Raw genomic sequence first — 25,498 nt, 5'->3', positions numbered from 1 at the left:
TACATAAAACAAAATTTATTATTTCAACCATTTTCAAGTATACAATTCAGTGACATTAAATACATTCACAATGCTGTGCAACCATCACCACTGTGCAAATTCAAAATAATTATGTCAAAAGATTGAGCAGGACATCAGAAAGATGGAGGCAGCAGCATAGTTTCTGAATCTCTCCAAACCCTTTCATGGAAGAAGATCAACTAAAACCAAACACCCATAGGTGGCATTTATCAGCATTTACCATTTCCAGAACTTTTTCACCATCCCAAACAGAGACTCTATAGCCACTAAACAATAACTTCCCATTCCCTCCTCGATCCATGTTCTTTCATCTTTCGCATTGTTTTTCCTAACGTCTTTTAGCCTACTTTGAAATAATAGGTTACAGTTTTGATCTGTTTTGTGGACCTGTCTTTTCCAACTTGATTTTATTGTCTGAAGACATGCTATTCTGCTCCTTATTCTCTTTTTTCTTACACTACCTCTGTACGGGATTTGATCCCAATCCTTTTCTGTTACTGATTTTTGGGTGAAAAAAGTTTTACAGCACTTTGAAAAGGTGGTGCGAGGCCATGTGGAAACATGTTCTTCATGGCTGTTTCATCAATGCTTCACTTATACTGCTTTGGAATAACTGTTTTCCAGGAGGCATAAACCAGTGGGCTTTATCATTGGACAGAGTGCAGAGAAAGGACCCCACGAAAGCTGATCACCTTAGCAGAAATGACTTAGTTATGATTTCACCCAAGATTGGTCACAAACCAGCCTGGGAAACTCAAGGAACCAGAGACAAGGCATAATGCCATCTTTCCTTCTCTCTGCCTCAGCTCTCAAGGATTGGTCACCTCCATGTTATTAGTAACTATTATTTGGTTTCTGTTCATAATTACTATCAGAAGACACAGCACTTAGGGGCCTAATTACACTGCCCAGCTACGCACCATTCTTCTTCATTTTGGCTTCCTGTCCACCAGCAGGAACCTGATTTAGTTTTGTTCTCCCTTCACCACAGCCCAGTAATTTTTGTGCATGACTCTCAGTCTCACCAGAATCTGTATCTCTCACTCTGCCCCAACATTCCACCCCATCATTCGCTCCCTGAAGTGTACTCTAGAAATTTCGGTCAACTCGATATTTTACCACTGTTCACCATCTCTTATGAAACCAGAAGACGAGCAGCTTTCTTATGGAATGATGGAGAACTTGTAAAGATAAAACACCAGTCTGCAGGAGAAAGGGAAGAAGAGAATGATGGAAATCGTTTCTGGAAAACTAGTTTTACATTACGTTTTGTTTGTTCCTGGTAAAGAAACTGAAATCTTCTAAACATTAAAAAAAAAACTAAACCACTAAATTCAATAATACAGGAATATAACTTTTAAAAAAAATTTCTTTGGCTGCGTAGCACGTGGGATCTTAGCTCCCCAACTAGGGACTGAACCCAGGCCTGCTGCATTGGAAGCGCAGAGTCTTCACCACTGGACGACCAGGGAAGTCCCAGGAATATAACTTTTAAAGGAGAAGTTATAAACCCCTTGGTTACATGAACTGGAGATTTTTAGTGAGAAGTCATGTATTTTAAATGACTTGGAGCTTTAAAGGAAGGAAGGAAGGAAGGGAGGAAGGAAGGAAGGAAGGAAGAAAAAGGGACTTCCTTGGTGGGGCAGTGGATATAATATCAAAAGTAAATTAATTAATTAAATAAATTTAAAAAAGAAAAAAAATGCTGAAATCCACTGACTAATTATTCAGGCTATTATATCTTGCTATTTCCAGATACATCCCTTTATAAACTTTTGGTAAAAGGTTATCGTATATCAGAACAAATGAATTACAGACTTTTCTATTTTTCCAAAATTTGAGAAATTCCCTTACATTTCTCCCTTCAAATTTTATAACAAGGGAAAAGTAGTGACAACCCTTATACTTACATTCAATTGCATCATCTGGCCACATGCCTTCTACATCAATCAAATATCTACAAAACAACAAAATTCGAGTCATTTGTAAATAAAAAGGAAAGAAAATCAAGTTTTTACAAAAAAGGGTCCAATTGTGCTTTACAAATATAGATAGAAAAATCCTAAGAAAATATCAGCATATCTAATCAATAATTATTAAAGAATGATATATACCATGACTACAAAAAGGCTTTATTCCGGAGTTTCCCTGGTGGCGCAGTGTTGAGAATCTGCCTGCCAATGCACGGGACACGGATTCGAGCTCTGGTCTGGGAAGATCGCACATGCCCCGGAGCGACTGGGTCCGTGAGCCACAACTACTGAGCCTGCGCGTCTGGAGCCTGTGCTCTGCAACAAGAGAGGCCGCGATAGTGAGAGGCCCGCCCACCGCGATGAACAGTGGCCCCCGCTTGCCGCAACTAGGGAAAGCGCTCGCATAGAAACAAAGACCCAACACAGCCAAAAAAAAAAAAAAAAAAAAAAAAAAAAAAAGGCTTTATTCCAAGGACCAAGGATGCAAGGATAACGCAACTTTAGAAAATCTATTAATATAGTTATTTACATTAATACAACAATTTAATTAATAAATGAAAGAGAATAAAATACAGGACCAAACTGGCAGATGTTAAAAAGTTATCTGATAACATACAACGGGTCAGTTTCGGTCAAAATGCTTTGTACACTAAAAACAGGAGACTTAATATGACAGAGTATTCATCAAGAACCAACAAATAACAAAAGACAAATTAGGACAAATATTAACATCATATCTAAAAAACCCCATCTAACCAACCATAGGAGCCAGAAACTTAGGCATCACCATCACTGACAGCTATTTCTCCCTCACCCTCATCCTCAACCCACCACCAGTGCTGACAATGATACTGCCTACATACCTCTAGAATCTGTCCACATCTTTCCACCAAAATGACCACCATACCCTGGTCCAAGCCACCATTATGCCCAATTTCTACACAAGTCTCCTAACTTGTTTCCTCGCTTCCACTCTTTCTCCCTGCAGTGTATTCTCCACTCGGTAGCAAAACGATAGGTTGAAAATGCAACTGGGTATGTTCCACACACTCACCTTCAACAAAAAAAGTTCAATGGTTTTCTATTACTCTTCAAGTCTGAAACCTTAAACATAAGCCTGCACGATCGAGCTCCTACCCACACTTGCAGCTCCATTATAATGACATGCTCCCCCAACGGCCCCACCTTCCTGGCCAGTTCCTCCAACACAGCATATGCTTTCCTCTTATAGGGTCTTTTGCTATTCCTTATGCTCAGAAATCTCTCCCCAACGTCCCTATCGGGTTAATACCTACTCATCCTTCAGATATCAGCTGAAACATCCCTAAACCTTCTCTAATCTCCATGATGAGATCAAATCCTCCCTAAAATATGCTCTCATGGTACCATGTCCCTCTCCTTGGCACTTGTCAGAGTTGTAATTCTACATGCAGAGTGTGATACTTGAATATCTATTCCCTCTCTGGACTGCTAGAATTCACAAAGGGCAGGTCAAGTCTCCTCACTCACAAAATTTCTCAAGTCTTTTTGCTAGCACCCAGCACAGTGCTTAAACATAACAGATGCTCAATAAGTATTTCCTGCACGAACAACCATACATTGGTACAGTGTAGCAACACCCACAAAAAGCATAAGGGCATAAACTCCTTGATGCAGAAGTCCCATTCTGAGTGAAGTTAACTGAGACAAAGCATATATATTCAAAGATGTTCACACAGGAATGTTCATTACTTTGACGTTTTATAATATCAAAAACTTCTGACTTGTACATGTTCATCAGTAAGCAAAGGAACAATGCAGCCTTAAAAAAATAATAAATAAACCAATCAACAGACAAAGGATTAATCTCCAAAATATATAAATAGGTCATGCAGCTCACTATTAAAAACACAAACAACCCAATCAAAAAATGGGCAGAAGACCTAAATAGACATTTCTCCAAAGAAGACATACAGATGGCCAAGAGGCACACGAAAAGCTGCTCAACATCACTAATTATTAAAGAAATGCAAATCAAAACTACAATGAGGTATCACCTCACACCGCTTAGAATGGGCATCATCAGAGAATCTACAAACAGCAAATGCTGGAGAGGATGTGAGGAAAGGGAACCCTCTTGCACTGCTGGTGGGAATGTAAACTGATACAGCCACTATGGAGAACAGTATGCAGGTTCCTTAAAAACTAAAAATAGAATTACCATATGACCCAGCAATCCCACTACTGGGCATATACCCAGAGAAAACCATAATTCAAAAAGACATATGCACCCCAATGTTCACTGCAGCACTATTCGCAATAGCTAGGTCACGGAAGCAACCTAAACGCCCATCGACAGATGCACGGACAAAGAAGATGTGGTACGCATATACAATGGAATATTACTCAGCGATAAAAAAGAACGAACTTGGGTCATTTGTAGAGACGTGGATGGACCTAGAGACTGTCATACAGAGTGAAGTAAGTCAGAAAGAGAAAAACAAATATTATATATTAATGCATATATGTGGAATCTAGAAAAGTGGTACAGAAGAACCGGTTTGCAAGGCAGAAATAGAGACACAGATGTAGAGAACAAACGTATGGACATCAAGGGGGGAAAGCGGGGCAGGGCGGGGGCCGGTGGTGGTGAGATGAATTGGGAGATTGGGATTGACATATATACACTAATATGTATAAAACAGATAACTAATAAGAACCTGCTGTATAAAAAATAAATAAATTTTAAAAATTCAAAAATAAATAAATAAATAAACTAATTAATTAAAAAAAAAAAAAAAAAAAAAAAGAATGAGGTTGGGAGACTGTCAAAACAGCACACAGATCACACACTCAAGTCCCGGAAGATGGGGAACTGCCTTAAGTCCCCCACTTCGGATGACATCTCCCTGCCTCACAAGTCTCAGTCCGACTGGGCTAGCTTTGGCAAGGGGACGGAGCTGGATCAGGAGCTGCTGCTGCCATATCTGGATCAAGTTCCAGTTTTGGTCTCTCATCCAACACCTAGTCAGACTCGCCTAGCACCTCAGCTGAGAGGAGCAAATTAGGATAGCTCAAAGAATAGGCCTCATACAGCATCAGCCTGAAGGAGTTTATGACCCTGGAAGAAACGGATCAGAAAAAAGGATCCGGGGGACTTCCCTGGTGGTGCAGCGGCTAAAGACTCCACACTCCCAATGCAGGGGGCCCGGGTTCGTTCCCTGGTCAGGGAACTAGATCCCACATCCATGCCGCAACTAAGAGTTTGCATGCCACAACTAAGGAGCCCACCGACTGCAATTAAGACCCGGCGCAACCAAATAAATGAATAAATAAAATAAAACAAATATTTAAAAAACAGATCGGGGAGTGTGTGATCTGTATGATGCACTTTGTTTATGAGAACCCAATTTGATTTCTGCTGTGTATGCAGATCACCTGGGCTGTACAGATGACTGGCTGATGAGATCCTTCACGTGCCCCTCCTGCATGGAGACAGTTGATGCAGCACTGCTTTTGTCCTACGAGACTAACTGAGCCAGTGTCTCTCACCTGACTTCAAGTGAACCATCATTTTTGGTGGTTTTGATCTTTTGTCGTTGAGCCCAAAGAGCCAGGGATTAGGAATTAAGATCATGCATGAAAGTTTCCTAAAAATTCCTGAACGGCTGCAGATGTTGGGGAAAAGCACGTGATATTTTAGAAATTTAGGGGGAAAAAGTAGGATGGTATTTTTATGTAAAGCCTTCACCCCGTGTTGAAAAATATAATTGTTATTTAGATCTTGTTATTCCTCCAGTACATAGGAATTGTGTAAAGTGTTACAGCAGCTATATATGTTTCAATTGTGTGTCAAAGATTAGGATAAAGATAGTGGTTGTTTTTCCTAAGTGAGATAACTTTCTTCTTCCCCCTACCCAAATTCTTTTCTGAAGTTGCTGGCATTTGGGTCAAGGTTTTATTAAAAGCCACATTTTAGAACACTGGCACAAAAAAAGGAGTTTTAAGCTGGTTTGCATAGTTCTTTTTTTGTTTTAGAATAAACATAGAGCACTTATTTTTTACTTTATAGGAACTCTACAAGTTAAGGTCCCATTGTTCTTTTGCTGTGATTGTTGTTACTACTGATGTTGCTGTTTTCTGTCTTTGCTGGTTCTTTCTAATCTACCATTTGTCATTATTGGCATATGATCATCTCAGGGTCACAAGATGGCTGCTGTAAAACCAAACATCATATTCTCACAAAACAAGGAGGAAGCAGAAAAAGAGCCCAAATGGTCATTTTCCTAATGCCTATTTATCTTTTGTCAGAGAAAAATATCATTCTCATAAGCACAATAACAGCCTTCCCTTAATTACTCATTTGCCAAAACAGACTGATATGACCATTCATAAGACAATTCATGGCAAAGAGGGATATGATAATGATTGTCTTAGCCTAACAAGGATTTATCCACTCAAGCTGAATGCTTCACTCCTCAAAAAAGTCATAAAGTTCTATGAGCAAGGAAGAACTACTAAGTGACTGTTAAGTGAACCATCAGAATTGTTTGTCCAAGACCATACGATTCTTTCTTTCCACTGGAAATGGAATTCATTGCCTTAGGTCTTTTTAAATAGTGTACTATTACTGTTGGGGCTGGCTCTGTGCTTGAAAACCAGCTGAAAACCAGTTATAACCTGTTACAAGTGCTGTATCTGTTTGCAGTTAAGAAATGCAGAATTCAAAGTGATCTCCTAGCTTGTAGGCAAACTGAGATTCACTGTCCCTCTTCTATAAAAAAAATGAGCTAATGTGTCCAGAAACTAACTCTAGTAAAGTGGGGTTTAACATTACCCTTTCTTATGAGTTTCGTCAAATTATTTTGGTGGTTAACATGGTGATAATTAAAAGTCAAGGTAAATTTTAAATATTAAGAATTCTGATGTATGGAGCTTGACTTATGCCACCATGCTTATGTAAAAATGAAAGTGGCACCATGGTTAAACTGAGAAAAGTTTCTCAGTTGTAACAATTTTGATTTATTCTTTCCTGTGACCTCCTTCCCTGTTGTCTTGAAGCACAGCAAAAGGATACTGCATGTCTTCTTACGGTAGTGCTGAGGTTATTGAAGTTATATAAAACACATCTCAGTCTCTGTTTCTTGGAAGGAAAGTCCTGCTAGTTGACTGACAATTCTAAGCAGGGAGAATTTAGAGAAATGTGTTTCATGTTTCGCACACAAATGAAGAATCTGTATAATCACGACTTCACAGCTGTGATCTCAAAAAAGAAGGAATTTCTCTCTTTCTATTTTTCTTGCACATAACGTAAGAACACTCTGAATCTCTAAGCTTCTGAAGCGTTAGTAGAGATGGTCTAGTAAAGATGTAGTTGTAATGTTTTACCCATTTAGCATGTGTTTATTTTTCCTTATGTACTCCAAGGTGACATATTTGTTCAGCTCAGTGATATTACAGCTAAAAAAATCATTCATTAGTAAAAGGAGAAGCAATCTCAACCTAACAAATCAGAAGTGTTTCTTATTATTTTATATTGAGTTGAATATTTGACTCTTAACACTTTTTGCTACATACAAAACACAAGTCCCTTGAAGGGTTCTTCATAAGTGCATTATACAAGGATTTAGTATGTCATAAGCACTTAAAGATTTGACATTCAACTGTAGTAGTATCCATGTTGGTTACTTTTCTTACGAGCCCCATGATGAGTTGGAGAAACACTGAAAGAATTAGAGTATCAGGTTCTATTAAATTGTTACATGTATCTTGCTTAAGTTTGTGCTCATTTATTTATATCCAACTACATAAAGCAAATTTGGAGGAAAAAAAAGAATAATAAATAAATAAGAATGAGGTCTCCAAATATTGTCAGAGGAAGATGTCCTCCATATATTAAATTATAAACCAGAATGTCTAAAACACTATACCATTAAATCACATGTACAGTCAGTTCTGTATATCCAACGGTTCCATAACCTGCAGATATGGAAGCCCGACTGTACTACACCATTTTACATACGGGACTTGAGCATCCGAGGATTTTCGGATCCATGGGGAGTCCTAAAACCAATCCCCCTGCAGATACCAAGGGACCATTGTATATGCTTATATCTGCATTTTTTACGTCTGAAAAAATATGTGCTAAATTATTACTGGTGGTAACATCTGAGTAGGGGGCAAAATTGCCTTCCACTTCATACACTTCTCTGACTGCATTTTTTGCATTCAGCTTACATTAGCTTACATTACTATTGTAAACAGAACAATTTAAACATGCTCTGCCTCTTGGGGTTGGCAACTCACCTGCACATGAGGTAGCCAGTCCTGTTGAAACCATGGGTACAGTGGACACCAAGAAGTCTGTCTAGAAAACAGGGAATATGGAATTAAGTAAGCGAAGTAGATACACTAAAAACAAGTTAGACAATTTTCTCAAGAGTAGCCTTTATTAGTTACCACAACACTACCACTATCCTGAAAAGGAAAAACTCTGAAGAAAAGAGTGTTTTTGCAGGAACGTACTATAAAGAATTAACTACTATACAGTCAAAATTCATTGTCTCTGGGAAATTTTGCATAGCCTCCAATCAGATGCAATAGTGTGGACTGGAGAATGCCCATCAGGAACTGATCTGACTACAGAAAAAGGGAGTGGAAAAAAAAAACAGGCTATCAGAAGAACAGAATTTGTTTCTGAGTGAAACAAATGGAATGCCTTCACTTTTAATGCTCAATAATAAAAAGAACAAACGGTTTCTGAAGGGCTCTTGGGGTCCCCCAAAGCACTTCCATTCCTTCTCTCCTTCACTGCTCCTCACACGCCACGGGTTTATGTGCCTGTGGAGTTCTCGGGTTAAGTAGCACTGTTCTTATTTCACAATGAAAAAGTAAGGCTCGAGACGTAAGCCCAAGCTGCACAGCAGGCAAACAGAAAAAAGACTAGAATCGAGTCTCAGATTTTTCCAACTATGCCACAGTATTTTGTGGTCCAGGACTTAAAAAAAATTATATGAGAGAGTAAATAAAAAACAACAACATGTAGCTGATCGCTGCAAAAGCTATGTCTGTGACTAGGTGGTGTCTGGCATTCGTCATCTCCTGCCTGGATTACTACCACCCTACAATTCTAACAATCTCTTCTATTTCAACTGATCCTCCATATGGAAGATGTTCTCTCTCTAAAATATAAACTTGGCTGGATTGCTCTGTTGCTGAAAAATCTGTTGTAGCAATGCAACTTCCCTAACACGAAGCGTCTGCAACTTCTCCAGAGTCCCTGCTCCTGCCGTCAGTTCGGCATCGGCTACCGGTACCTCTTTCCAGACACTCATGGGTAGTGCCTACCTTTACCAACATTCTAGCACGACTATGTTACCTGGAGTTACTGACCACAGCCAGATCTCCACTTCAGCTCCTTCCTATCTAGCTGTTCTTGAGTGGGACATCACAGGAAGCACTGAAAAGAATTCCTCTTCACTCGGAGACTTTACTCTGGCACTCACTGACCGGCACCCAGCTGCTTCCTCCATGTTTATGGCAGCCCAGTATGATAAAACTTCAGACGCCAATAACATGGTCCCTCTATATCCATCACTTTCTGCCAGGCTTGCTCAGGGAGCACCATCTCAGATTCCAAATCAGGGGCATAGCCGCCTGTCACTTCCCTACCAGGAAGGAAGCCAGGTATATTACTATAACCAAGGCACACTGGGGTCTTCACTGTATGGAGAACTTGGCTCCTGCCCGCAATCCTATGGCTCCGCGTCATACACAGGAAGTAGGGCCTCTGCGCAACCAGAAATGGGAATGGGACTGAAGGAGATTCAGCCCGCAAATATCCGACCACCAGCTTCCACCTCTGCAATCTGCCACCCTGTGTCTGCTCAACGCATCACAGAAACAAGTTTTCAAGGTGAGTATACAAACGGCAGAGCAAGTTGAAGAATGAGGTCGGCATTCACAAACGGGGTCAAATCGACAGCTGGGAAGGGGTGTAGAGACAGGTAGAATTTAGATCCTGAGCCTTTAATAACCACTACCTTCTCTCAGTGCTCTCTGTTTTTAGACTCTATGTAAGAACAGCTAGGGCTTCCCTGGTGGCGCCTGCCAATGCAGGGGACACGGCTTCGAGCCCCGGTCTGCGAAGATCCCACATGCCGTGCAGCAACTAAGCGCATGTGCCACAACGACTGAGCCTGCATTCCAGAGCCCGTGAGCCGCAACTACCGAAGCCCACGCGCCTACAGCCCATGCTCCGCAACAAGAGAGGCCACCGCGATGAGAAGCCCGCACACCGCAACCAAGAGTAGACCCCGCTAGCCGCAACTAGAGAAAGCCCGTGCACAGCAATGAGGACCCAGTGCAGCCAAAAAAATAAATACGTAGAATAAATAAGTTCAATCAATCAATCAATCAATAAACGTAAATTAAAAACAAACAAACAAACAAAAAAACAGAACACCTAATGCAGGTGGGAAGGTGGGAGGGACACTGTAAAGGTCATCTATGCTACATGTACAAGAACCCCGAGAGCACACCAATAGGTACCACATTTTTCACTGCTGTAGCCGAGCATTCCCCCTGTACTACCACACTGTAGCACTCCCTTCCCTCGTCTACTGCTACAGTCTCTTTGGAAGGTGTTTCAGAACTCTTGTTATGAGAGTGCCAGTTGAACTGTCCTCACTTCCGTCATTTATACCAGGATTTAAGACCTTGTGGTCCGAGATCCTGTCCAGAGAGCAAGCAGGCTAAGACTCTGTCTTTGTTTCTATATTTCATCAGAAAGGGCTCTACCCCCTCTCCTAGTTCATGGTGTGAAGTGTTCTTAGCCTCTCGGGAAAGTGGGGAGAATTCAAAGGACTCTCTATGAGAATGCTAGGCTTTGTAAAACATTTCAGTTTTTTAAAAAGAAGACTCATTTTGTATTGGACTTACAACAGTCCTATGAGATACAAAGAGAGCCAAGGATCAGTGACATGAAATGATCACCAGTAAGAATTACAACAGTCACCGCTTACCTCGTAGCATAGGGCACTGTCCATGATCCTTAAGAAGAGTTAGTAGAAATGCCTTGCCCATCTTGCCCCTGAACCCCTTGAAAGGTACACGACTGCTGTGTTGGTGTTTAGGGGGAGCATCTCACTTACCCGGGACTGACTTCAACCTTGATTCCTCTGTAGTGATGGAGACTTCCCCGCTGATGAAAAATTCCCTGGGATTGCAACCTCCAAGCCAGACCGCTTTCCTATGGAATGACAGAGAACTTCAGAGAACTTGTCAAGATGAAACACCAGTCAGTCTGCGGGAGAAAGGGAAGAAGAGAACGATGGAAATCGTTTCTGGGAAACTATTTTTACATTATGTTTTGTTTGTTCCTGGTAAATAAACTGAAATCTTCTTAACATTCAAACAAAATCTAAACCACTAAATTCAACAACACAGGAGTATAACTTTTGAAAAAAATTTCTTTGGCTGCGCAGCATGTGGGATCTTAGCTCCCCAACCAGGGATTGAACCCACGCCTGCTGCATTGGAAGCGCAGAGTCTTCACCACTGGACCACCAGGGAAGTCCCAGGAATAGAACTTTTAAAGGAGAAGGTATAAACCCCTGGGTTATATGAACTGGAGATTTTTAGTAAGAAGTCAATAGATCTTTTGTTAGGCACATTTTATGTTAGGCTGTCTCCCTGCACAGGACGCAGGCGCCTTGAAAATGGAAATCACATCCCTCTATAGTACGTCCCTCTTCTTTCTGCTTTGCAGTTTGCTGCTCCACTTGTTCAACCCCACCTAGTAATAACCTATACTTCCCTTGTTCCTGTTTTCCCATCTGGAAAACAGACAAAAGGCAACCAAACAACGCAAAGGTCTCAACAAATAAGGGATACCCAAAACCAGAGATGGCCAGAACTTCTGTATCCCTCATGAAACCTAGCCCGGTGTTCAATACTTAGGTATCATTAATACATGCGTGTTGACTGAAACAGTTGAAACGCAATTCTTCCACTTCCCAGTTTAGTTTTAGTCCTCATACAAAACCTGATCATCAAATTCCTTAATGCTAGGAATCACAGTGAAAAATAATTTCTCAACTGACTTCTGTCAGATGAGTGAGAACTAAGGTTAATTCAGTGTATCTGAAGCATAGAAAGTGAGGGCAAACGTGGCACAAGATGGGGCTAGAGAAGCAGAGAGGATTCTAGAGCACGCAGAGTCTTAAAGGCCACCAGTGTGTTTTCTATTCTCAAAACAATGTTTGTGAGCGATGTTTATGAGCAATGTTCCAACTTGCTTTGAAGCTTTCTTGTGTGAAGAATGGATTGGAGGGAAACAAGATATATGGACACTAGTTAGGACCTAATCGCAACAGACAGGCAAGTTCAGTATTAGGATGTTGAGGGAGAGCTGACAGATTCCAAAGAAATTCAGGAGATAAACTGAAGCGGGCTTCATGGGGTATGAGATGGAGGAAAGGAAGGTCTTAGGGAATTAAAGCGTTTACTGCACACATGAGCAGAGTCTCAAAATTAATCATTTGAACGTACAGAGGGGGATCGATCTCCCAAATGACACCGGTTAGGAAGCAACGGTACGCCCTGTAGAATTCCTAGAGACAGCACAAATCAACTGTTTCGATGGAAAATTCGGCGGGACCCTTGATTTCCATGGGAATATAGAGAAAAGAGACACTGATCTGGCTTGCAGGTATTTAGGAAGTTGTTAGCCTGACATCACATACTAGTCTCATGTAAGTAGGCCGTCTGAAGTATGAAGCTTAGGGGAAAAACCTTGAAGAAAACTTAAAAGCTTAAGCCACACCTCTATACTACACCACCTTTCACAGTTTCTTCTCAGATAAGCAGCATCCCCATCAGTGAAGAAACTCACATCCCATAATAGGAACAACAGGCCTAAAAATTAAATGTGTGTCTTTGGAGGTCCCATCTATGCGATATCTTCCTGGTACCAGAAAAGTCCCCAGGAAGATCGATCTTTGCACCCCTGAAAGCTTACCACCAAGGAAAATGACTAGGTCCATAGATTTCCTCCCTCAAACCAGCCTACCTCACACATAAATCACTAGCAACTCAGCCCTTAACTCACATTATCACAGTCACAAGAGTGGTTAGGGAGAAAAGCACTAACCAGGGGAACTAACACAGAGGCAATCCAGGCCAAGCTGGGCTGGTGGCAGATATCTGCTCCTTACGCTCGGGTGCATAATGCGACTCACCACAATGCCTTTTTCACAGACCCTTTTTAAAGTTTCTCCACAAAATCCAACAGCTCAAGTTAGTTCATGACGCTTCAAGGTAAACAATCGTCAAGAGAAAAACATGCAATATGTCTTACAATGTTGGATTCCTTACAAATAGGACAAGGAAATAACCATGTAGACAAAACCAGAGCATTTGAAAACATCTGCGTTCTACAAACATACCAGTGAATGCTATAAATAAGGTAATATGACATAAAACAAAATGAAAACTAGATGTGAGACTGTTCTCTTCAGTGTACAGACTTCATGGCAGTTGCTGCACGATCTAGCTACTTATATCTACAACTCTCTGTTCTGTTAATACAAAATGAGGCCCAAGTGTGTCAACTTGTTTCCCACAGAAACCAAAAAACCTACATGCATCTCTTTTCTCCGGTGCCCTTTCACCTTACCTGCTCCCAGTTCTCCACCAATGTCCTCCTCTTTCTCTAATTATTCTCCTCTTCATTGTGCTTGGCCTTGCACCCAAGCATGCAAGACAGAGAGTCCTAGAGGTCCGAGATTCTAGAGGGGCTGTTTGCAAGGGGGAGGAGATTACGGTAACTGCCACACTGTATATACTTCTGTGCAAAGAAAGAGGGACAGTGTTCAGAATGTCTCTCACATATAAAAAGAGCTGGATGGCAGGATACCTGTGTGGCCCAAGGAACTAGAGCTAGCAAATCATGGGCAAAACAATTGCAACCAAAGGCTGGAAGAGGAAAGGTCTGCAACCAGCTCTGTCTCCTAGCTCTCTGGTATTTGCTGCCAATGGGCAGAGTCTATTTCGTGAAGCATCAAGCACTGAAAAGAAGACTCCTGCTGCTGGAAGTTGACAGGAAGGAACATCCAATGCAAGATCAAGGCTTGTCCTAGAAGCAATGCCCATAATGGAAGAAAAAAAAAAAAAAAAAGAAAGCGGAAGAGAAATGTTAAGTCGCAAGTCCAACCTGGCCCCCAGCCTAGCCCAGCCCAAGGAAGGTAGGAGTCAAGGAGAAGAAACTAAAAGAGAAGAGCCTTGGACCACAACATTCTCCACAGGGTACACTCAACAAACTTCACCCTGCTCTTTAACCAAGTTACAACTGTAATAGTTCAAACTACATGGCTCTTTCCTTCCTAAGGATACTAGTTAAATAAGATCTATATAGCTCTAAGTATATGATACATAAAATAGAATACTCTGTAGAATATAAGTAACTGTTAGTTAATTATATTAATGAACGTCTGTAAGAAATGTTGCAATGATTTCCCTAATGGAAGAGCCTGGGGGAGGTAAATCTGTCTTCTAGGATTTCCTCCCCAGAGCTCAGAAATTGAGGGGTTGTTTTAGCTCTCCTACGCTCTCTTCACCCAAGCCCGCCCTCCTGTTGGGGATCGGACCTCCCTATTGGCTAGCTCATACCTTTCAACTGCCTGCTTTGTGACATCACTCTCCTACCAAACCTACTACCACTTGGTAGAGGTCTTGGGGTTTCCGTGGAGCCGTTTGGACCAGTAACCAGTGACCTTTGTACTGGACACGTGCGCCGTTCAGCTGCAGCCACTCAGACATCCTCTAGTGTTGTCTCCTCATCCCTTGTACCTGCAGTTGATGTCTCCTCTTCTCTGACCATGTCAGGTAAGAAAAGAAACTTTGGAAAGTTTTGCGTTCGATTTCTTGTGCCCTTAAATTGAGGAGGAGATTCAAAATAGCGTGGAATAATGAGGGAAAGTATTGAACTACAAGTCTGGAGACCTAATTTCAGTTTTGACTTTGACGTTTACTGTCTGTGTGACTTTGGACAAATCACTGACTGCCTCACAAAGCCTGCTGCTTTCCTTATCTGTCACGTTAGGATACCACATTGGGTTGATCACTCTGATCCCCTTCTTTTCCAATATTGAGCCTTAAAGGGTACCCATGTAGAAAATGAAATCAGAGACTTCTCAAAAGAGTGTTTCAACAGAAACATAGAAAAGCCAGGTGACACAGAAAACTAGCGATATATACCAAGATGTTTCATCTCCAATGGTCTCCCTCCACTAGTATTTCGACTAGTTGAAAAGAGAGAATAGGGAGAGAGGATGGAGAGTACTGGGCTATATAGGGAGGCACAGAGTCAAACGTAAGCAAGTTTAGGATTGTTTTCATTAGCACAGGCCAACAGGAACCAAGAGATGGGAAAAAAATATAAGAATGAAGAGGGAAAGCATAGAGGAGCTCTCAAGAAAGAGGCAGTTTGCCATGGAATGTTGATGGGAGCCAAAGATTTTAAATTAAAGCAGAAACAGCACAGAGGGAAATCTGCTCAGAGCAGGGCAAAACAAAGCTGATGGTAGCAAATCCTTACATTAACAGACTAAGAAGGAAAGTAAGGCCAGAACAGGGGATCACCAGGAAAGGCAGCCTATCAGAAAAGTCATACTCCGTTTTCTTTCTTTTATTGCCTCTCTGAATACAGCTGGCACTTGACAGTTTGGAATAGAAACACTTTAGAAGTATGTTTTAGAAATGATGCTTCCTAGAAACCAGAAACCAAAGTGGTTATCTAGGGGGCTGCTTTTCAGTGTTCTATTCTTTCTAATTTTTAAACTAGGTAGACATTTGACCAATTAAACATTTTAAATGATATCTTCTACATTGAATCAGAAGGACTATTTCCTTTGTGTGATATGTAGCTTCTAAGGCAAGGTTGCTTTTCATTTTTACAGTTATTTCCTTCCTAACACAGAGAGCACATTGATCAACAGCCATCGTTCGCTTGTAGATCTTAGCTACCGGAGAAGAAAAAGAAAAAGTCAAGCCCCACATCTCTAATTCCCCATTTAGGGAATTCCCTGGCGGTCCAGCGCTTTAGGACTCGGTGCTTTCACGGCCAGGGCCACGCGGCGCGGCAAAAGAAAAAAAGAAAACACAAACATCCACATTTATCTAAAACAATATTGTGGAGTCCTTTGGATTTTCTTACATTTGAAAATCTTTTTTAATTGGATTCTAGGGATGATGGTTTTTTGAGGTCTTGGGATGTCATCTTCTTGGATGTGGAAGATGATTCTAAGTTCTAGGATAAATACAAAAACCTTCTTGATACTTTTTAAGCTTCCTTTCTGCTTATTATATGAGTTATATTCATGGAAAGATATATTTCTCCTAGGCTTAATACCTGTTACTTGCTGGGTAAAAATATGAATGAGCACAATAATGAAACTCTTTTACACTTACTATTTTGCTGTCTGCTTTGTACCGGTTTTCATTGAAATACTTGTCTATATATGTTGTGGCTACCTATACATTCACATTTGTTGCATTCTGTTGCTTGTTATGCATTTTTTACTGATTTATCGTCTCTGTCTGTATGCATTGGCTAGGAATTCATTCACCTCTATCACCTCCATCGTGTTTTTTGGTTAATAGTATTCACTAAAATAGAGTGGGCAAAATTCACTTTCATAATATTGCATGTATGGTACAGAATGTCATTTGTTAGTAAATTCATTAGGCTTTGATACTTGCCCACATACCCCAGTTTTCATTAATATCTATGGATTTCTTTTTCGTTACGTAACATGTTTTTCATGATTTTTCTTTGTCTTTCTAGAACTTATTGTATCTTCCTCCATATAAATCATACGCAATAGATCAGCTTATTCATCTATTAATTATTACTGCTATTATTATTGGTGGTGGTGTTATAACCACTTTATAGATGAGTAATCTGAAGTAATCAGATAACTTTTCTCTTTCCAAAAGCACTTAAGAAATCCACTTTCGGGTAATCATTTTGAGGTAGGATGAGAAACCAGGCTTGAAGAGGGCAAAAATGACTCTTTCAGTTCACCAGTTGGACTGAGCTATACGTCAACTCTAGGTAATAGCGTGGGAACTGCACAAGCAAAGGGAGACACTGAAGATGACAATGGTAATGGCCGTACTGTTTTCTAATGGACAAAAAAAATGCTTATATTATAAGTTCTATTTCTCCTGCTTTCTGGCACTATCATGCTCAGAGTGGAGTCCTGGCAAGGAAGTCAGGATACTTAGGTTCTGAAACCTGGTAATGACACTAACATAATGAGAGAACCTGAACAAGTCAACCCGACCTCTCTGAGCCTCAGTTTCCTTACTCGTGAAATGAGACTGAAAAAAGAGAAAGTTCTCTAAGGGCCTCCTAGTTCTAAAATGCTTCCAGTCTAGGAAATAGCATAGAAGTCAATACGAGTGCAGGCTGAAGGGAAAGACAGGGCAGGGAGAAGGTTGCTTCCAGCCTAGAGAACAATGTCTGAACCATACCACTTGGCTCTTCTGCCCATCTGTGCCCAAGATGGGAGCACAGGCAGTTAATACAGAAGAGTGGAAAACTGCTCAGTCCTTACAGCCATCATTAACTGTCTGATTTTGGGTTTCTCAGGAAGGGTCGATAGTAGAGGTGTCCTGAGAGCAAGAACCTTAAGATAATGCTGTTCCTCAAACGTAGTGAGAATTTCTCAACCTCCCTGAGTTTTTCATGACCCTCTTGTTCTTACAGAAAATTTCCAAAATCCATCTCTACTTGGAACTCTAAATTCTCTGCAGCATTGTCTTCCTGTGGTGAGCAATGCAACTTCCCTAACACGAAGTGTCTGCAACTTCTCCAGAGTCTCTGCCCCTGCCGTCAGTTCGGCATCGGCTACCGGTACCTCTTTCCAGACACTCATGGGTAGTGCCTACCTTTACCAACATTCCAGCACGACTATGTTATCTGGAGTTACTGACCACAGCCAGATCTCCACTTCAGCTCCTTCCTATCCAGGTGTTCTTGAGTGGGACATCACAGGAAGCACTGAAAAGAATTCCTCTTCACTCGGAGACTTTACTCTGGCACTCACTGACCGGCACCCAGCTGCTTCCTCCATGTTTATGGCAGCCCAGTATGATAAAACTTCAGACGCCAATAACATGGTCCCTCTATATCCATCACTTTCTGCCAGGCTTGCTCAGGGAGCACCATCTCAGATTCCAAATCAGGGGCATAGCCGCCTGTCACTTCCCTACCAGGAAGGAAGCCAGGTATATTACTATAACCAAGGCACACTGGGGTCTTCACTGTATGGAGAACTTGGCTCCTGCCTGCAATCCTATGGCTCCGCGTCATACACAGGAAGTAGGGCCTCTGCGCAACCAGAAATGGGAATGGGACTGAAGGAGATTCAGCCCACAAATATCCGACCACCAGCTTCCACCTCTGCAATCTGCCACCCTGTGTCTGCTCAACGCATCACAGAAACAAGTTTTCAAGGTGAGTATACAAACGGCAGAGAAAGTTGAAGAATGAGGTCGGCATTCACAAATGGGGTCAAATCGACAGCTGGGAAGGGGTGTAGAGACAGGTAGAATTTAGATCCTGAGCCTTTAGTAACCACTACCTTCGCTCAGTGCCCTCTGTTTTTAGACTCTATATAAGAACACCTAGGGCTTCCCTGGTGGCGCCGTGGTTAAGAATCCGCCTGCCAATGCAATGCGGGGGACACGGGTTCGAGCCCTGGTCTGGGAAGATCCCACATGCCGTGGAGCAACTAAGCCCATGTGCCACAACGACTGAGCCTGCATTCTAGAGCCCGTGAGCCGCAACTACCGAAGCCCACGCGCCTAGAGCGCATGCTCCGCAACAAGAGAAGCCCGCACACCGCAACCAAGAGTAGACCCCGCTAGCCGCAACTAGAGAAAGCCCGTGCACAGCAATGAAGACCCTGTGCAGCCAAAAAAATAAATACGTAGAATAAATAAGTTCAAACAATCAATCAATAAATAAACGTAAATTAAAAAAACAAAAAAACAAAAAGAACACCTAATGCAGGTGGGAAGGTGGCAGGGACACTGTAAAGGTCATCTATGCTACATGTACAAGAACCCCGAGAGCACACCAATAGGTACCACATTTTTCACTGCTGTAGCCGAGCATTCCCCCTGTACTACCACACTGTAGCACTCCCTTCCCTCGTCTACTGCTACAGTCTCTTTGGAAGGTGTCTCAGAACTCTTGTTATGAGAGTGCCAGTTGAAGTGTCCTCACTTCCGTCATTTATACCAGGATTTAAGACCTTGTGGTCCGAGATCCTGTCCAGAGAGCAAGCAGGCTAAGACTCTGTCTTTGTTTCTGTATTTCATCAGAAAGGGCTCTACCCCCTCTCCTAGTTCATGGTGTGAAGTGTTCTTAGCCTCTCGGGAAAGTGGGGAGAATTGAAAGGACTCTATATGAGAATGCTAGGCTTTGTAAAACATTTCAGTTTTTTAAAAAGAAGACTCATTTTGTATTGGACTTACAACAGTCCTATGAGATACAAAGAGAGCCAAGGATCAGTGACATGAAATGATCACCAGTTAAGCATTACAACAGTCACCGCTTACCTCGTAGCATAGGGCACTGTCCATGATCCTTAAGAAGAGTTAGTAGAAATGCCTTGCCCATCTTGCCCCTGAACCCCTTGAAAGGTACACGACTGCTGTGTTGGTGTTTAGGGGGAGCATCTCATTTACCAGGGACTGACTTCTCCCTTGATCCCTTTGTAGTGATGGAGCCTTCCCTGGTGATGAAAAATTCCCTGGGATTGCAACCTCCAAGCCAGACGTTTTGTGTGACACAAACTCAAGAACTCCCCAAGTCCTGAAGTAGCAGAAACAGTCACATACTTGAGAGTAACCCACCATCTGAACTTGGGGACATTTCAGTGACAGCTCCAGTCCAGAGTGCCAGGCGTCTCCTGGCCCTGCCTCCAGCTCCAAGCCAGGGACAAACAGAGAGTAAGAACGTGGAGGATATCAAAACCAAGCTGTCAAAGCCTCTGGAGGCCTACCAGATCCCAATAGAAAACCAAGATCCTCCACTACTCCCTTTGGGAATCCCTGATATTCCCCAGCCGCTGGCCTGCACCGATCCCCTCAGCCAAGAGGAGCAGCCTGGTTCTGAAAATGCTGATCTGGGAGAGAACAGCCTGAGTCGTCAGGACCTAGGGACACTTGAAAATGGGACTGAACCTAGCAGTGGTCTTGCAGACATTACTACACTGGCGGAGGATATTCACCTTCCCCAGCTCTTTAATTCTTGGAAAGATCTTGATCGATCCCAAGGTCCCAACGTGATCAAAGCTGAAGACACCAGAGCCATTAAGGTGAATCAGGTGCAGGAAAAGCCAAGTGTCGTAAAGGTTCCCTCTGATCAACCCAGGAAGAACAAACAGAAAGCCTCTGAGCCTATCGGTGGTGCTCCCAAGGCCAAAATCCAGCCAAAGGATCCAGAGTGCCTGTTAGGGGGAGAAGCGGTTATATGCACTGCTGCAGTCAGTGACAGGGCTCCTGCGAACACGGCCAAGCACTCTCAAGGCAAACCTCAGAAAGCTGCATCCGGAAAGATCAGCAAAACTGAGAGCCATGGGCAGGAAAAGACCAAAAGGACCAGAGGAAGAAACAAGGCTGAAGAGAACAAGCAGTCAGGGAACAAAGTCAAGGCAGAAGACAAGCCAGCAATCCCCAACACGAAGCGAAAGGAACACCAAACTGAGCTTCGCCAAGAGAGCTTTCAAAAGCCTCGAACCTCCCTTGGCGTGCGCATGCTGGAGTCTGTGAAGGTTCTTCATGCGCTGGGGAAGAAGAATGAGACGAAAACTGGGCTCTCTTCCTGTCGGCTCTTGGGAAATTCAAGCAACCCCAAAGACCCCCAGCCACCCCCAGCGATCCAGCCACGGCGGCATACCCCACGTGAGGGTAAGAGGCCTGAGAAAACGCAAGTCCAAGCCCAGAAACCAGACAGCAGTGCTGAAACAGAGTGTCCATCTCCATCCCAGTGTGAGCGGCCTCCTCCTGGGAAGGTCAAGTTGATACCTCTGCCTTTTTCTGCCTGGGACAAGCCTCAAGCTCGACCCGCTCCTCGGAGGCCACAGTCTCTGGCCTCACATCGGCCTGCTGTGGCTTACCGTGCCCAGCCTGGTTCTACTGACTCAGCTCAACCTGCTGCAGTCAATTCATCCCAGCCAGCTCCTGCCTCTTTGCCAGGTCCCGCCAAACCAGCTCAGCCAACTGTGGCCAACCCAACCCAACCGGCTTGGACCAACCATACCCAGCCTCGTGTCCCTCAGCCTGCTGCTCCTAGGCCTGCACCCTACAAAACTTCATCTGGCGCTTCTCTCCAGCGCGAGCCTGTTCCCCCTGCTGTGACTAAGCGCCAGTCCCCACCCAAGCTCCAAACCCAACTTCTACTCCAAGACTTCAGCAAGCAACGAGTTCCATGGAGGGAACCCAACGTGCCTGAGCCAGTCATGTCAAAGCCCATCGAACAAGAGCAGAGGCCAGAGCGAGAGGCCATGAAGAGGCGGGCTCAACAACAACGGGAGAATGCTGCCAGATACACCTCTTCGGGGAAGCTGCAATTTTTCACCCAGAGGGACAAAGAAATGGAAATTGCTGACTACTACGGATACGTCAGGTGACAGCTGCTAGGATTCTTGCTGCCACCTTGGCTACCAGCGGTTCTTCCATACATAGGTAAGATAGGTATAGAACCGAGTAAGTAAATGGAATAGAATTAATAGATGAGTAATAAACCTTTCGAATTTTGAGATGCTGCTAACTGGGGCGTGAGAAAGGAAGGCCTGAAAGTTGGATGGGAGAATGAAGGAAAGGGGTAAAAACTGAGGAAAGAGGAAGGAACTTGGCCCAGGGCTAGGAAGGCCAAAAGAGACGTATGGATTTAGGAAAGGAAGCAGGAGTGAGGATGAAATGGCAGAAGTAAAAAGCAGGGTCAGGGGTCTGGGTTGAAAGAACACAATTGGAGTAGAGTTGAAGGTGACAGGAGATGAGTCTAGGTTTACTAGGAGAAATAGAAACAAAGTCTCTCGGGGAGGTTGGCCTTAAGTCTCACAACCACCAGATAGGCATTTCAGAAAACAAGAGGTTCACGACACATCTCTGAAAGGTTTGAGTTGCCTTATTCAGGTGTGATTATAGTGGGGGAATAGGCAAATCTACCAGAGAAGTGGCTAGGGCTCAGAGACCTCCTAGGGGCAGCTGACGACAGGGCCAGAGCCAAGGGAACTGCTGCATCAGGAGGCCCACGAACAAATCAGGGGCATAGCCGCCTGTCACTTCCCTACCAGGAAGGAAGCCAGGTATATTACTATAACCAAGGCACACTGGGGTCTTCACTGTATGGAGAACTTGGCTCCTGCCCGCAATCCTATGGCTCCGCGTCATACACAGGAAGTAGGGCCTCTGCGCAACCAGAAATGGGAATGGGACTGAAGGAGATTCAGCCCACAAATATCCGACCACCAGCTTCCACCTCTGCAATCTGCCACCCTGTGTCTGCTCAACGCATCACAGAAACAAGTTTTCAAGGTGAGTATACAAACGGCAGAGAAAGTTGAAGAATGAGGTCGGCATTCACAAATGGGGTCAAATCGACAGCTGGGAAGGGGTGTAGAGACAGGTAGAATTTAGATCCTGAGCCTTTAGTAACCACTACCTTCGCTCAGTGCCCTCTGTTTTTAGACTCTATATAAGAACACCTAGGGCTTCCCTGGTGGCGCCGTGGTTAAGAATCCGCCTGCCAATGCAATGCGGGGGACACGGGTTCGAGCCCCGGTCTGCGAAGATCCCACATGCCGTGCAGCAACTAAGCGCATGTGCCACAACGACTGAGCCTGCATTCCAGAGCCCGTGAGCCGCAACTACCGAAGCCCACGCGCCTACAGCCCATGCTCCGCAACAAGAGAGGCCACCGCGATGAGAAGCCCGCACACCGCAACCAAGAGTAGACCCCGCTAGCCGCAACTAGAGAAAGCCCGTGCACACCAATGAGGACCCAGTGCAGCCAAAAAAATAAATACGTAGAATAAATAAGTTCAATCAATCAATCAATCAATAAACGTAAATTAAAAAAAAAAAAACAAACAAAAAAACAGAACACCTAATGCAGGTGGGAAGGTGGGAGGGACACTGTAAAGGTCATCTATGCTACATGTACAAGAACCCCGAGAGCACACCAATAGGTACCACATTTTTCACTGCTGTAGCCGAGCATTCCCCCTGTACTACCACACTGTAGCACTCCCTTCCCTCGTCTACTGCTACAGTCTCTTTGGAAGGTGTTTCAGAACTCTTGTTATGAGAGTGCCAGTTGAACTGTCCTCACTTCCGTCATTTATACCAGGATTTAAGACCTTGTGGTCCGAGATCCTGTCCAGAGAGCAAGCAGGCTAAGACTCTGTCTTTGTTTCTATATTTCATCAGAAAGGGCTCTACCCCCTCTCCTAGTTCATGGTGTGAAGTGTTCTTAGCCTCTCGGGAAAGTGGGGAGAATTCAAAGGACTCTCTATGAGAATGCTAGGCTTTGTAAAACATTTCAGTTTTTTAAAAAGAAGACTCATTTTGTATTGGACTTACAACAGTCCTATGAGATACAAAGAGAGCCAAGGATCAGTGACATGAAATGATCACCAGTAAGAATTACAACAGTCACCGCTTACCTCGTAGCATAGGGCACACTGTCCATGATCCTTAAGAAGAGTTAGTAGAAATGCCTTGCCCATCTTGCCCCTGAACCCCTTGAAAGGTACACGACTGCTGTGTTGGTGTTTAGGGGGAGCATCTCACTTACCCGGGACTGACTTCAACCTTGATTCCTCTGTAGTGATGGAGACTTCCCCGCTGATGAAAAATTCCCTGGGATTGCAACCTCCAAGCCAGACCGCTTTCCTATGGAATGACAGAGAACTTCAGAGAACTTGTCAAGATGAAACACCAGTCAGTCTGCGGGAGAAAGGGAAGAAGAGAACGATGGAAATCGTTTCTGGGAAACTATTTTTACATTATGTTTTGTTTGTTCCTGGTAAATAAACTGAAATCTTCTTAACATTCAAACAAAATCTAAACCACTAAATTCAACAACACAGGAGTATAACTTTTGAAAAAAATTTCTTTGGCTGCGCAGCATGTGGGATCTTAGCTCCCCAACCAGGGATTGAACCCACGCCTGCTGCATTGGAAGCGCAGAGTCTTCACCACTGGACCACCAGGGAAGTCCCAGGAATAGAACTTTTAAAGGAGAAGGTATAAACCCCTGGGTTATATGAACTGGAGATTTTTAGTAAGAAGTCAATAGATCTTTTGTTAGGCACATTTTATGTTAGGCTGTCTCCCTGCACAGGACGCAGGCGCCTTGAAAATGGAAATCACATCCCTCTATAGTACGTCCCTCTTCTTTCTGCTTTGCAGTTTGCTGCTCCACTTGTTCAACCCCACCTAGTAATAACCTATACTTCCCTTGTTCCTGTTTTCCCATCTGGAAAACAGACAAAAGGCAACCAAACAACGCAAAGGTCTCAACAAATAAGGGATACCCAAAACCAGAGATGGCCAGAACTTCTGTATCCCTCATGAAACCTAGCCCGGTGTTCAATACTTAGGTATCATTAATACATGCGTGTTGACTGAAACAGTTGAAACGCAATTCTTCCACTTCCCAGTTTAGTTTTAGTCCTCATACAAAACCTGATCATCAAATTCCTTAATGCTAGGAATCACAGTGAAAAATAATTTCTCAACTGACTTCTGTCAGATGAGTGAGAACTAAGGTTAATTCAGTGTATCTGAAGCATAGAAAGTGAGGGCAAACGTGGCACAAGATGGGGCTAGAGAAGCAGAGAGGATTCTAGAGCACGCAGAGTCTTAAAGGCCACCAGTGTGTTTTCTATTCTCAAAACAATGTTTGTGAGCGATGTTTATGAGCAATGTTCCAACTTGCTTTGAAGCTTTCTTGTGTGAAGAATGGATTGGAGGGAAACAAGATATATGGACACTAGTTAGGACCTAATCGCAACAGACAGGCAAGTTCAGTATTAGGATGTTGAGGGAGAGCTGACAGATTCCAAAGAAATTCAGGAGATAAACTGAAGCGGGCTTCATGGGGTATGAGATGGAGGAAAGGAAGGTCTTAGGGAATTAAAGGGTTTACTGCACACATGAGCAGAGTCTCAAAATTAATCATTTGAACGTACAGAGGGGGATCGATCTCCCAAATGACACCGGTTAGGAAGCAACGGTACGCCCTGTAGAATTCCTAGAGACAGCACAAATCAACTGTTTCGATGGAAAATTCGGCGGGACCCTTGATTTCCATGGGAATATAGAGAAAAGAGACACTGATCTGGCTTGCAGGTATTTAGGAAGTTGTTAGCCTGACATCACATACTAGTCTCATGTAAGTAGGCCGTCTGAAGTATGAAGCTTAGGGGAAAAACCTTGAAGAA

At 43.2% G+C, this 25,498-nt stretch overlaps 1 long non-coding RNA gene and 2 pseudogenes across 8 annotated transcripts; 2 read left to right on the top strand and 1 right to left on the bottom strand.

Annotated features, from left to right (window-relative positions):
• Positions 1-11,013, bottom strand: LOC309654089. 6 transcript variants are annotated; one of them, XR_014259825.1, is made up of 5 exons: positions 10,997-11,013; positions 8,280-8,340; positions 2,136-2,309; positions 1,932-1,978; positions 1-1,224 (listed from the first exon to the last, which is right to left on the bottom strand). It is a non-coding gene; the product is annotated as an uncharacterized lncRNA (long non-coding RNA). The 6 variants fall into 6 exon arrangements; XR_014259826.1 differs by lacking the exon at positions 10,997-11,013 and adding an exon at positions 9,352-9,484; XR_014259827.1 differs by lacking the exon at positions 10,997-11,013 and adding an exon at positions 9,366-9,383.
• On the top strand, positions 3,958-7,108 carry LOC309654088 (RING finger protein 11 pseudogene; annotated as a pseudogene). The gene is made up of 2 exons: positions 3,958-6,844; positions 6,980-7,108. The product of its transcript is annotated as an RING finger protein 11 pseudogene (transcript).
• A 3,724-nt stretch (positions 11,014-14,737) lies between the features above and the next one.
• LOC309654093 (uncharacterized protein C2orf78 pseudogene) lies at positions 14,738-21,720 on the top strand (annotated as a pseudogene). The gene is made up of 3 exons: positions 14,738-14,858; positions 17,746-18,500; positions 19,775-21,720. The product of its transcript is annotated as an uncharacterized protein C2orf78 pseudogene (transcript).
• Positions 21,721-25,498: the final 3,778 nt, after the last annotated feature.

The sequence above is a fragment of the Balaenoptera physalus genome, assembly GCF_965194825.1.
Source record: "Balaenoptera physalus genome assembly, contig: HAP1_SCAFFOLD_1936, whole genome shotgun sequence".
Lineage (NCBI taxonomy): Eukaryota > Metazoa > Chordata > Mammalia > Artiodactyla > Balaenopteridae > Balaenoptera > Balaenoptera physalus.
Note: the sequence above shows the minus strand (reverse complement) of the source record. Positions and strands in the feature narration are given on the sequence as shown.